Here is a 12,092-nt window from a genome sequence, read left to right as displayed (position 1 = left end):
GCAAATATTTCATTTTATTTATGCTGTCTAATTTTAAATTGCTGTTATGGCCTAATCTGTATTGAAATTGTCCTTTGTTTTTTTCCGGTGTTATGCTTCACTGACTAGCTGTACGAGTTAATCTGGTCTGTGACCGTTTAATAAAATTTGATTTGAACTCACATGGAAGAGAAACCATTCAAATGTATTGAATGTGGAAAGAGCTACAGTCAAAATGGATACCTTAGAATACATCAACAAACTCACACGGGGGAGAAACCATTAAAATGTATTGAATGTGGAAAGAGCTTCAGTGCAATTGGGAGACTTAGAAGACATCAACGAACTCACACAGGGGAAAAATCACAGATACTTTAATAAACCGTATAGGTGTTTTTTACCTTTCCTTCTATGCTTCCTTGTAATACTGATAAAATCAAACCACGCCAATGCTTTTAGCCCCAGAAGAGGAGCTCCCCTTGGTGTCAGGGGAGGGGTCCAAGGGAGCATCTGAAGCCCTGCCATTCCTTCTGTCCCTGGCCCCTTCCCCTCCTCTCTCTGCCATCCCTGTGCCACTCTTGACTCCACAGCAGGAGACTGGATTTGTCTGTGATGGTGAGATGTCCTGGCTGGTTGAAGGACCACTTCCTGTTTCCTGCAGCTCCATCCTGCCTTCTCATGCAAGGTGGAGTCATGAAGCAGGCAAAGACTGAGCACACCTAAGGGTGGCGCAGTGGGTGGGTGGGATTCTGCTTAACCTTTCCCCGTCTGCTCCTTTTCTGGATCCAAATCCCCACACAAAAAGGGGCTTTGTGAGGGCGCAATCAATGTTATGAACCTGCCCTGAAAATCATTGCTTTGTGACCGTAAGAGGCCCTTCTCAAAAAAACAAGCATCAAGAGAATTTAAGCTACAGAATTTAAAACAAACAGATAATTACAAAAAAAGAAAGCAGTCTGGTGCCACATTGCGTAGGAGTTAGTTTAACACACTCTACCTGGGGCTGCCTTTGAAAAGAGCTCAGAAAGTTCAACTGGCTGAAAGAGCTGCAGACACATTACTGACCAGGGCTGGCTATAGGCAGCATAGGACTCCCATATGAGAACAGCTCCGTCTGCCTAATTGTCTGTTTCTGGACACAATGTGCTGGTTATCACCTATAAAGTCCTGCTTTGCCTAATTCAAAAATGCCATGTCCTGTATTGATAGTTTTGTCCAGTATTTCAGATCTATCCCCCCACCCCGCCAAATTAGGGATCCTCTCCAAGCACCTTTGTTTGAAATGGTGTGTGAATGTGAAAAGGCCTGCATTTAAACTCTGGGTAGCCAAGCACAGACAGACTGACAGATTCATGAGTATCTGGGTTCGTGCATGCATGTGTGACAAATTCCAGGGGGGGGGCCCATCCTGTGAGGCTGCAGGAGATTGGAATGGATTGTTTTGAAGTCACTTCAGTACCAGGTGGAAAGAGAAAACCAACTGTCCACCAACCCCCCTCCCTGCCCTGCCCTGCCCTGGATTCACCACCCTGTTCCTTGTTTTACTGCCCTGTATTTTGCCTCACACTTACTAAGCTAAATTTTGGCTTAGTTTTGGTTTAGCAAACCTGACTAACATGCCACTTTCAAACCTGAAAGCTTTTTTCCTCCTGTTTTGGTTTGGAAGTTGGAGGAAAGTCAGATTCATGATCTGCGACTGCCCATTTATTTGGACTTTTCAGCACTGTGGCCGCTGTCACCCCTAAGCTCACGTCAGCAATGTCTAGGCAGCACTATGACCATGTATATACGCAATGGACAAGCTTTACAGAATTCCTTCAAACCATAGCAAGTACAAAATGAAATCTTTAGTCTCAAAGTCTCTGGAAATCTTTCAATGAAGTGAGGAACCAGACTTTGTAGGATGAAAGACAAGCTGTGAAGCTTTGTGTGTTCAGCAAATATGATGTCCAACACTGAACAGTGATTCCGGATATTGACTACTGTTTTGTGGAATTCTTGTCAGCGTGGTGGGAGGATATAGAAGAAGAAGAAGAAGAGTTTGGATTTGATATCCCGCCTTTCACTCCCTTTAAGGAGTCTCAAAGCGGCTAACATTCTCCTTTCCCTTCCTCCCCCACAACAAACACTCTGTGAGGTGAGTGGGGCTGAGAGACTTCAAAGAAGCAATATAGAATTGCTTCATAAACTGAAAATAAAGTTTTGCAGACGATGAACTGCATGACATACCACTTTACAAAAATTATAATCTAGAATACAAACAGTAATGAAAAAGAGTACATACCCCATCTTATTTTGAAGGAATGTATGTAAATGAAAATACCAAATGCTATGGAACATGTAATAATGTAGTCACTGCTACTAACAATATTTTTTGAAAAACATATAAAGCCAACTCCAGGTGGTGCTAATAACAAGGAGGTTGAGTTTAAAGGTACAGTGCAAAGTAACAATACAAATACAAGGAGTCTGGGATTAAAGGAGCAGTGTAAAGTTACAGACAAAATACTTTTTGAATGTTGTCTAGATTTCTACAACTGATTTAGGGTATTTTTGCACTGCTGAATCAGGAAATGGCATCCATTTTTCTTCATCAGGTCAAGTTTACTGTAAACTGAATGGTGGGCATTGATAAAGGTAAGTTCACGTAAATTGCATGTTGCTTCACCATTTTTCAAACTTCAGGGCTTGAACTTCCGTTTCTTGGAACTTCAGGAATGCTCAGCGGCAGGGAGGTCTCTCTTCAGAGTCCAACAGTAGTCAGCCATCATGACTGTGTCCCAGCGACCCTGATACCTGGTCTCCATCTCTTTCATGTCCTGATGGAGTCTCTCCCCCTGCTCGTCACTCATTGAACCCAGGTTCTCAGGAAACCGGTCCATATGTGAAAATAGGTAGTGCATCTTGACGTTCATGTTGCAGCCCAGGTTTCTGAAAGCAGTCAGCATGTTGTTGACAAGTTCTGCGTAGTTTCTGGCCTTATTGTTGCCAAGAAAGTTCATCACTACCAGAACAAATGCCTTCCACGCTTCCAGTTCCACTTTGTTCATTGAGTTTCCGAACTCTGGATCTCGGATGAGCTGATGGATCTGAGGACCGTCAAAGATGTCAGCTTTCAACTTCTCCATGGTCAATCCTGGAAAAGCCTGCCACAAGTAAGTGAAGCAGTCACCATCCTTGTCCAGAGCCTTGGTGAACTGCTTGATTAAGCCGAGCTTGATGTGCAGCGGTGGGAAGAGTATTCTGTCTCTGTCCACCAGAGGGTCATTGATGACGTTCCTTTCTTTGCAAGGCACCAATTCCTCCCGCACAGGCCATGTAATGCTGAGCACGGTCCCTACAGGACGACATGCTGATTGAAGATCAGGATACTTCATGGGGCGGCTGCCCCATTAACTTAGTTTTGATCCCCCAACTTTATGCTTTGCCGCACCAATTTATGAAAGATTTCAAGGTTTTATGACTTCAAACTGATCCCTTTTCGACATAATCACCCAGAACTATCAGACCTGAATACTTCTTGTCATTAAAACAATCATTTCCAATCAAAACAATTATTCGACATGGCATTTTACCCCCACCAACTTCTTCTAAAATGCTCCACACAAGCGTAAGGTAAAGATAAAGGTACCCCTGCCCGTACGGGCCAGTCTTGACAGACTCTGGGGTTGTGCGCCCATCTCACTCAAGAGGCCGGGGGCCAGCGCTGTCCGGAGACACTTCCAGGTCACGTGGCCAGCGTGACAAAGCTGCATCTGGCAAGCCAGCGCAGCAAACGGAAACGCTGTTTACCTTCCCACCAGTAAGCGGTCCCTATTTATCTACTTGCACCCGGGGGTGCTTTCGAACTGCTAGGTTGGCAGGCGCTGGGACCGAACAGCGGGAGCACACCCCGCCGCGGGGATTCGAACCGCCGACCTTTCGATCGGCAAGCCTTAGGCGCTGAGGCTTTTACCCACAGCGCCACCCGCGTCCCCCACACAAGCGTACATGTGAACGAAAACGTAAAAAAACGACGTGGCCATAGCTCAAAAACTTGACCTGATTGAGCAAAACCAATGTGATTTTTGGATTCAGTGCATCAGATTCGTCCTAAATCAACTGAAAAAACACAGACAACAAAATTGTTGTTGACCAGTAAAATGAAATTTGAAAGAATTGAAGTATAACTCAGAGTTGAGACCCCCTGGATAAATGGTTTGAAACATGAAAAGAAACCGTGTTTCTTGCTGCCGTAACTGTCGCTCATAATCTTTTCTGATGCTAATTGCCTTCTGATTCACCCATAAAACTGTAAATAATAGATCTGTATCTGAATGATTATGAGAAACAAAATGTTCTACCAGAGGTGCCTCCAAATTAGCATTATTAATACATGATCGGTGTTCACCAATCCGAACCCCCACAGCTCGAGTGGTAGAGCCTATATACAATAAATTGCCAGCTGCTGCCTTTGCTGCCTTCATGTGTTGTGATGGCGGCAGCAGCGGCAGAGGCAGCAACCCTCTCATTCCACTAACGAAAGGAACCTCTGAAGCCTGGTGCTGGGCTGGCTCCCTCCACCATCCCTCCACTTGGATACCCACTCACACACACAGAGAGACCCATGCACCCTCTTGCCTTCCCTCACGTTGCGCACTGCCCCCAAGCTCAACTTGCCCTCTTGGTCAGGCTGCCGAGAGGGAGGGGAGGGGGGGCTTCTGCTGGGCCAGAGCCGCTTCTCTTCTGGGCAACACCCCCCTCCACACCCCAATCCCTTTTCTGTTCCGAGCGGCTGTGTTGCAGGGCCCCCGGGTAACATATAAATACCCTCTATTTAAAACGTTTTCTTATCAGGCGATCATCGAAATTTTTATTTATGGACATATTACTGACATATTTTTTAGCTGCTTTGGGGGGGCCCTCCTCACCTGCGCCCCTAGTGGGGGCTTTCCTCGCTGTCCCCTAACTATGGCCCTGACCCCAATCACTGCAGCCTGTGTGGGAAAGCCTTGAGGAGCTCACTGTGTGCAAGGGGGCTTTCCCAGGAGAGAAGCTGTACTGGTGCTCCGAGGGCAGGAAGAGCTTTGGCTGGAAATCGTTGCTCACTTCACACAAAAGGATCCACATGGGGAAGAAGCCATACAGGTGCTCTGAGTGCAGGAAGAGCTTGGGGGTCAGAATCCACACAGGTGAGAGAAACCTTCCCATTGCCCTGACTGCAGTGAGAGCTTCAGACAGTTAGCCTCCCTCTCGTGACACACGGGAGAACCCACACAAGAAGAGGGGGAGAAGAAGGATCAGAAATATTTCCCTTGAAGCTTGAATTGGTTTTTATTTATTTTTATTTGTTTTATCTGATGTGTTGTGAAGCGCTTTGAGGCTTTTTCTTTAAAGTATAAAGCGGTATAGAAATGAAATGAATAATGATAATGATAATTTCATTGCCAAAAATAAGAAACGGCACTTCAACATTCCATTGTGACGATCGTAGCCTAGGTTTAAGGTGCCATTTAGCAATTAACTGATAGATATCTGAGTTTTTAACCCTGCCATGGAAGGATGTCATCAGCAGGGCTTCCTCTCCCACTAATAAGGCTGAAGGGGGCTGAAGCACAAGATGGTGGTTGTGGAGCCTTCGTTTCCAGTATTTTCTTTTGATCGCTCTTGATAATTATTATATTATCACTCCCATCACTCTGGAATAAATCCAGTTAACCGCTCCACCTGTTCCTCTCTTGTTAGATCATTTGGTTGCAATGCCGTCACACAAGAAGAGGAAGATAGATTTGGAGTACCGCGTTTTCAAAAAAGATGGACACACAACTATTTCTTTGTGGAGCTGAAAGGCATGCCCGTGTGCCTCATTTGTGGTGAGCCCTCTCCGTCCTGAAGAAGGCCAACCTGCAGAGGCACTACAGGACGAAGCACATCCAGTATGAGGAGTTCCAAGGGCAGCTGCGCGAGGAGAAGGTCAAGGCGCTGAAAACGGACCTGTTGGGTAACCTGTGGCCCCTCCAGATGATGCCATATTGCAACTCACATCTTCCTTGGCCATTGGCCATGCTGGCTGGGGCTCATGGGAGCTGGAGTCCAAGGATCTAGGTCCACAGATGCCGGGGACAATTCAAATCCCTCCTCAGTCGTGAAGCTGATTGGGTGACTTAAAGCTGGTCACCATCTTTATGCGAAACCTCCCTCGCAGGGTTGCTGTGTGCGTGAAAGCAATATAAATATCAAGGGGAGAATATAAAGTAGGCGAACTGGGAAGTCTGTGAACTGTAGTCTCCTGATCAAAAGGAGATTTGTAGGAGGGAAATTCGGACAGGCTTAGGGTATGAAGTATCTATGATGTAAACAGAGCAGGGCCCTTCCTCTTTACAGCAAGAGCTGGGGAGTTGGCTGTGCAGCCGTGTTTTGAAAACAACTTGTGGTTTTACCTGATCTTGGTGACAGACTCCTTTTTTTTACAGAGCAATTGACTCCCTCTGGGGAAGATCCCCGGGAGACCCCATGTGCTAGTGGGATCATTGCTAGAGTTCTTGTGTACATAGTTGTGTTATAGGAATTCTAAGGTCATCTATATCTACTGTATATCATCTATATCTATATAATCTATATCTATATATAATATGTTCATAAATTTACAAGGCCAAACACATACATAAGTACATAAATGAAGTGTCTGAAATAGTACAGGTGAGCAATCCTGAAACCATTTTGTCTCTTCCAAATTGACTTCAAATGTTTCTCTGCAAGGAGGAAGGAAATGGGAAAGCCTCTCCATTGTCTCTTTGCTCACAAATCCTGTCTTAAGAGTGTATCTGTGTATGAACAGGGTGAGCCTGTGACCTGGATTCAGGAACTAAAGTATTAACCGTCACAAAAAATGGCCAGGATGCCCAGGTAAAAGCAATCAGTGACCATTATCAGGTATCCTGGCAGACAGATTTTCTAATGTAGACCGCCCCTTCTGTGATGTATGTATGATGTTTTGGGGGGTGGTCTTGAGCTACAGAGGAGGCAATTTTCAAATGTCTACATAAGAGCTTGCACACCATTGTTCTAGATTGCTCTCCTCCCTCCCTGTGTGTGGGGAGTGGGGGACCCTGTTGCAACAGTTAAATAAAGATCATGCTTACTAGCTGCTTTGCTTCTGAATAGTCTCTGGTTGGCCTCTGTTAATAATAATAATAATAATAATAATAATAATAATAATAATATTTTATTATGACGGTCAGAGACCAGCTTGCTGGAATTAAATGTCAGTTATATATATTTATGTATGTGTTTGCCTGGTACATTTATGAGCATTTATTTTATATCTTAGAGCTTATAATTCTCATAACAGCCTCTGTTATTTTCTCCTACTGATAGAGGACTTACTTAAGGACTCTATATGGGCTTTTAGATACCCCATAAGGGAAAGGGGAGGTGGGTGGCGTTGTGGGTTAAACCACAGAGCCTAGGACTTGCCGATCAGAAGGTCGGCGGTTCAAATCCCTGCGACGGGGTGAGCTCCTGTTGCTCGGTCCCTGCTTCTGCCAACCTAGCAGTTCGAAAGCACGCCAGCGCAAGTAGATCAATAAGTACCGCTCTGGTGGGAAGGTAAACGGCGCTGCTCTGGTTCGCCAGAAGCGGCTTAGTCATGCTGGCCACATAACCCAGAAGCTGTACGCCGGCTCCCTCGGTCACGACTGGGCCTAATGGTCAGGGGTCCCTTTACCTTTTGTTGTTTAGTCGTTTAGTCATGTCCAACTCTTCATGACCCCATGGACCAGAGCACGGCAGGCACTCCTATCTTCCACCGCCTCCCGCATTTTGGTCAGGCTCATGTTTGTAGCTTTGAGAACACTGTCCAACCATCTCGTCCTCTGTTGTCCCCTTCTCCTTGTGCCCTCCATCTTTCCCAACATCAGGGTCTTTTCCAGGGAGTCTTCTCTTCTCATGAGGTGGCTTCACGATCTGTCCTTCCAGTGAGCACTCAGGGCTGATTTCCTTAAGAATGGATACGTTTGATCTTCTTGCAGTCCATGGGACTCTCAATAGTCTCCTCCAGCACCATAATTCAAAAGCCTCAGTTCTTCGGCGATCAGCCTTCTTGATGGTCCAGCTCTCACTTCCATACATCACTGCTGGGAAAACCATGGCTTTAACTATACCTTGTTGGCAAGGTCATGTCTCTGCTTTTTAAGATACTGTCTAGGTTTGCCATCACCTTTCTCCCAAGGAGCAGGCGTCTTTTAATTTTGTGACTGCTGTCACCATCTACAGTGATCATGGAGCCCAAAAAAGTAAAATCTCTCACTGCCTAGATTTCTTCCCCTTCTACTTGCCAGAAGGTGATGGGACCAGTGGCTATGATCTTCGTTTTTTTGATGTTGAGCTTCAGACCATATTTTGCGCTCTCCTCTTTCACCCTCATTAAAAGGTTATATAATTCCTCCTCACTTGTGCCATCAAGGTTGTGTCGTCTGCATATCTGAGGTTGTTGATATTTCTTCCGGCGATCTTAATTCCGGCTTGGGATTCATCCAGTCCAGCCTTTCGCATGATGAATTCTGCATATAAGTTAAATAACCAGGGAGACAATATACAGCCTTGCCGTACTCCTTTCCCAATTTTGAACCAATCAGTTGTTCCATATGCAGTTCTAACTGTAGTTTCTTGTCCCACATAGAGATTTCTCAGGAGACAGATGAGGTGATCAGGCACTCCCATTTCTTTAAGAACTTGCCATAGTTTGCTGTGGTTGACACAGTCAAAGGCTTTTGCATAGTCAATGAAGCAGAAGTAGATGTACCTTTACCTTTACCTTAAGGGAAAGGGAGCAGTATTTTTATTATAACAGCTGCATACAGGTATAACTGGACAGAGCCAATCGTCTTCCACCCCCTGTGCAATTATGCTGCTTTAAACAAAAGTGGGGCTTTTTTCCGGGGGTACACAAACATCCACAACATTCCCCAACTGTTCAAAGTATGGCACTTACTGTAACAATTCCATGGTGAGTATCTGCATCTTTATTGCTTTAAAAGCAAGCACTGGAAAAAAGGGGTTGCTTTTTAAATATTTTGCTTTATTTTTCACGACAGAAAATGAAGCTAAGAACTCCCCCTCTGTCCTTACGTATTAAAATTTCCCTCCACTTTTTCTCAGTACTTCCCACGGAGAATATTTATTTCACATCCGTAGAGTACATTCAGCACGTACTGAAAGTACATGGTTCCCTTAAAAAGATTCATGGGAGGGGTTGCATGTGAGGAATTCTTTGGCAGTTAGTCTGTCTGGCAGCTGCTGCTGCTGCTGCAAATCCCTGTTCAATGTTCCTGTGTCTCTGTGTCTGTGAGGAGAATAGCAGACGACACAGCGATTTCTCCAGAGCAGCTCTTTATTTGTAAGCTGGACAGAACTGAACAGCAAACAGCTCAGCTGGCCTGCTTTTATAGGCAGCCGGCTGTCAACATTGTAGCAGCAACAACCCAGGGTTTCCCACATAAAATAACTGACGTGAACCTGAGTGAAAACTATCTACAGTATCCCCCTGCTGGCCCAGGGTGAGAACTTCAGTACATAACACCCCTCCCCACTGAGATAAGGCGTTAGTTACAATCGTAATGGTTTCCTTATATACAGCACTACGCGTAATGGTTCAATTAGGCACAAAAGCATATCGGTTACATTTCCCATACTTAGACCAACAGTGATACATGTCCAACAACATAGTCCTTTAAATAAGTTGGGCACTTGGAAACTCTGCCAGACCGCCGGGGACTGATAGCCACGTCCGGGGGGCCACACAATTCTTGCTGAGGCTGTGGTGCGACCCTAGGTGGCGTTGAAACCAAATCCCCTGGATCCGCTGCTGTGGGTGGAGCCTCCGCAAGTGGAGTGGTCTGAGTCTGTGGTAAGTCTGGCAGACCCTCTGAAGCGGCTTGGTTCGGCTCCACGCTGGCAGTTTGCGAGGGAGGTGTAGGTGGAGCCTCGCCATCTGTAAGTGTCTCTTCTGGAGCCACAAGCACAGTTGGGGGCACCACGGTAGTGTCCAAGTCCCCAACCCTGCGCCTAAGCTGGTCTATGTGCCGGCGCCACAAGCGTCCGTCTTCGAGTGCCACCTGGTACGAGTGATGTCCAGTGACTCCCACTACTGTGGCTGGCATCCAAGGAATGTCCCCCACATAGTTCCGGGCAAAGACCTGGTTTCCTGGAACAAATGACCGTGGCGCATTGGCACAGCCTGGGGGTTCGGCCACGGCAAAGTCTGGGTGCAGCGGTCGGGTGGTGACCTGAGGCGGTGGCCCATAAGCAGTTCAGGAGGACTCCGCCCTGTGGCCGCATGAGGGGTGATGTGTTGCACGAACAAGTATTTGGCGACCCGCTCGTGCCAGTCTCCCCGGTCCAGGCGCGCCAGTGCCTCTTTTGCTGGGCGCACCATTCTCTCCGCTTGCCCGTTGCTGGGTGGATGAAAGGGTGCTGTTAGGGCATGGCGGATGCCCAGTCCCAAAAGATACCGCTCAAAAAGTGCCTGACGTGAACTGCGGTCCGTTGTCGGAGACAAGGACATCAGGACACCCATGCGTCGCAAACAGGCCTCGCAGCACCCGGATGACGGCCTCGATAGTGGTGGAGGGCATCAGGGCCACCTCCAGCCATTTGGAATAGGCGTCCACCACTACCATAAAGGTCCGGCCGTGAAAGGGGCCAGTCAGATCGATGTGCACCCTCAACCAGGGTCTCCCAGGTGTGTCCCTTAGCTGCCGGTGGTGCAGGCCTTGACTCTTGGCACACTTGACAGGAAGACACCAAGGCAGTGATGGCATCGTCCATGTTAGGCCACCAGACGTAACACCGAGCCAACACCTTCATTTTGACAATTCCCGGGTGGCCAACGTGCAGAGCCTCCAGGATGCGCTGACGGAGTCCCTGGGGAATCATGACGCAGTCTCCCCACAGCAGAACCCGGCGTGGCTTTAGCTTGATGGGGGCGACTTGTAGATCAAGGCTAAAGGAGATGGGCGTACCTGTATATTGCCCCAAAGTGCCTTCAAAAACCTTGGCAAAGTCTTTGACCAGACCCTCAGTCTCTGCGTTAGAGATGCAGTTGATGCTGGTGACTTCCAGGCCGAGGGCATCAAACCAGTCTAGCCCTAGGAGGCTTGGCCACTGACCTTCGACCACCACCAACCGGAGCAGGCCCGAAAAATACTTGAAGGCGATCTGGAACTGGCCAACACCTACCACGGGAATGCCGTTTCCCTGGTAGTCTCTCAGGTGTACACAGGGAGAGTCGAGTTGCCTTTTGGACACTCTGGGTACTAGTCTTTTGATGGTGCTCCAAGACACGATAGACAGGGCAGACCCGGTGTCGATCTTCATGTCACATGGAGCTCCTTCAATGAGCACCGTGACATTCAGCTTGCGTCGCGTAGGCGAGTCGGTTTGGCCAATCGTGGTTCCAGACGGGCAGCGGCAGTTGGTGAGAGCGAAACAGCTTTCCTTGGCAGACTGGAGTGAAGACTTGGACTTGCGAGATGGTGAAGGGGGGTGTGTCAGACGGAGCCGATCGGCAGACCTTAGCGATGTGGCCCCTTCTGGAACACTTCCTACAGATGGCGTCTCTGAATCGACACTTGGCACGGGAATGGTTGCCTCCGCAGCCGGCACATTCCGGTTGGCCCTTGGACTTCTGTTGGAACTTCCTGCGCTCCCGCTTTGTCTGGTGCACGTCATCGTCTTCACTGGAGGATGCCTCATCACTGCTGGCCTCTTCATGATGCACTGGAACTGGCTTCCTAGCAAGACGCGGGCTGCTGGACTTGCGGATCTCCTGGGCGGAGCGTTCAGCAGCTTCTGAGGCCACAGCCTCCTCAATGGCTTTCTGTAGCGTGAGGTCTGGCTTGGCGAGGAGACGCCGTTGCAGATGGATGTCCCGGACCCCGCAGACGATTCGATCCATCAGGGCATCGTCTAAGTCTCGGAACTCGCAGTGCATTGCAGCCTGTCGCAGGGCGGTGGTATAGTTGTTGATTGACTCCCCCTCTGCCTGGTTCCGGTGGTAGAACGCATGGCGGGCAGCAATCTTGGACGGCTTTGGTGCGTAGTGGTTGCGGAGCTTCTCTTGGATCGTGTCCCAC

At 47.8% G+C, this 12,092-nt stretch overlaps 1 long non-coding RNA gene across 1 annotated transcript; it reads right to left on the bottom strand.

The window, feature by feature from the left end:
* Window positions 1-902: 902 nt before the first annotated feature.
* LOC309337367 lies at window positions 903-6,268 on the bottom strand. The gene is made up of 2 exons (XR_014154214.1): window positions 5,728-6,268; window positions 903-1,125 (listed from the first exon to the last, which is right to left on the bottom strand). It is a non-coding gene; the product is annotated as an uncharacterized lncRNA (long non-coding RNA).
* Between the last annotated feature and the right edge of the window lie 5,824 nt (window positions 6,269-12,092).

This window comes from Podarcis erhardii (assembly GCF_964252035.2).
Source record: "Podarcis erhardii genome assembly, chromosome: 2".
Classification (NCBI taxonomy): domain Eukaryota; kingdom Metazoa; phylum Chordata; class Lepidosauria; order Squamata; family Lacertidae; genus Podarcis; species Podarcis erhardii.
This window is presented reverse-complemented; position numbering and strand designations above follow the sequence as displayed.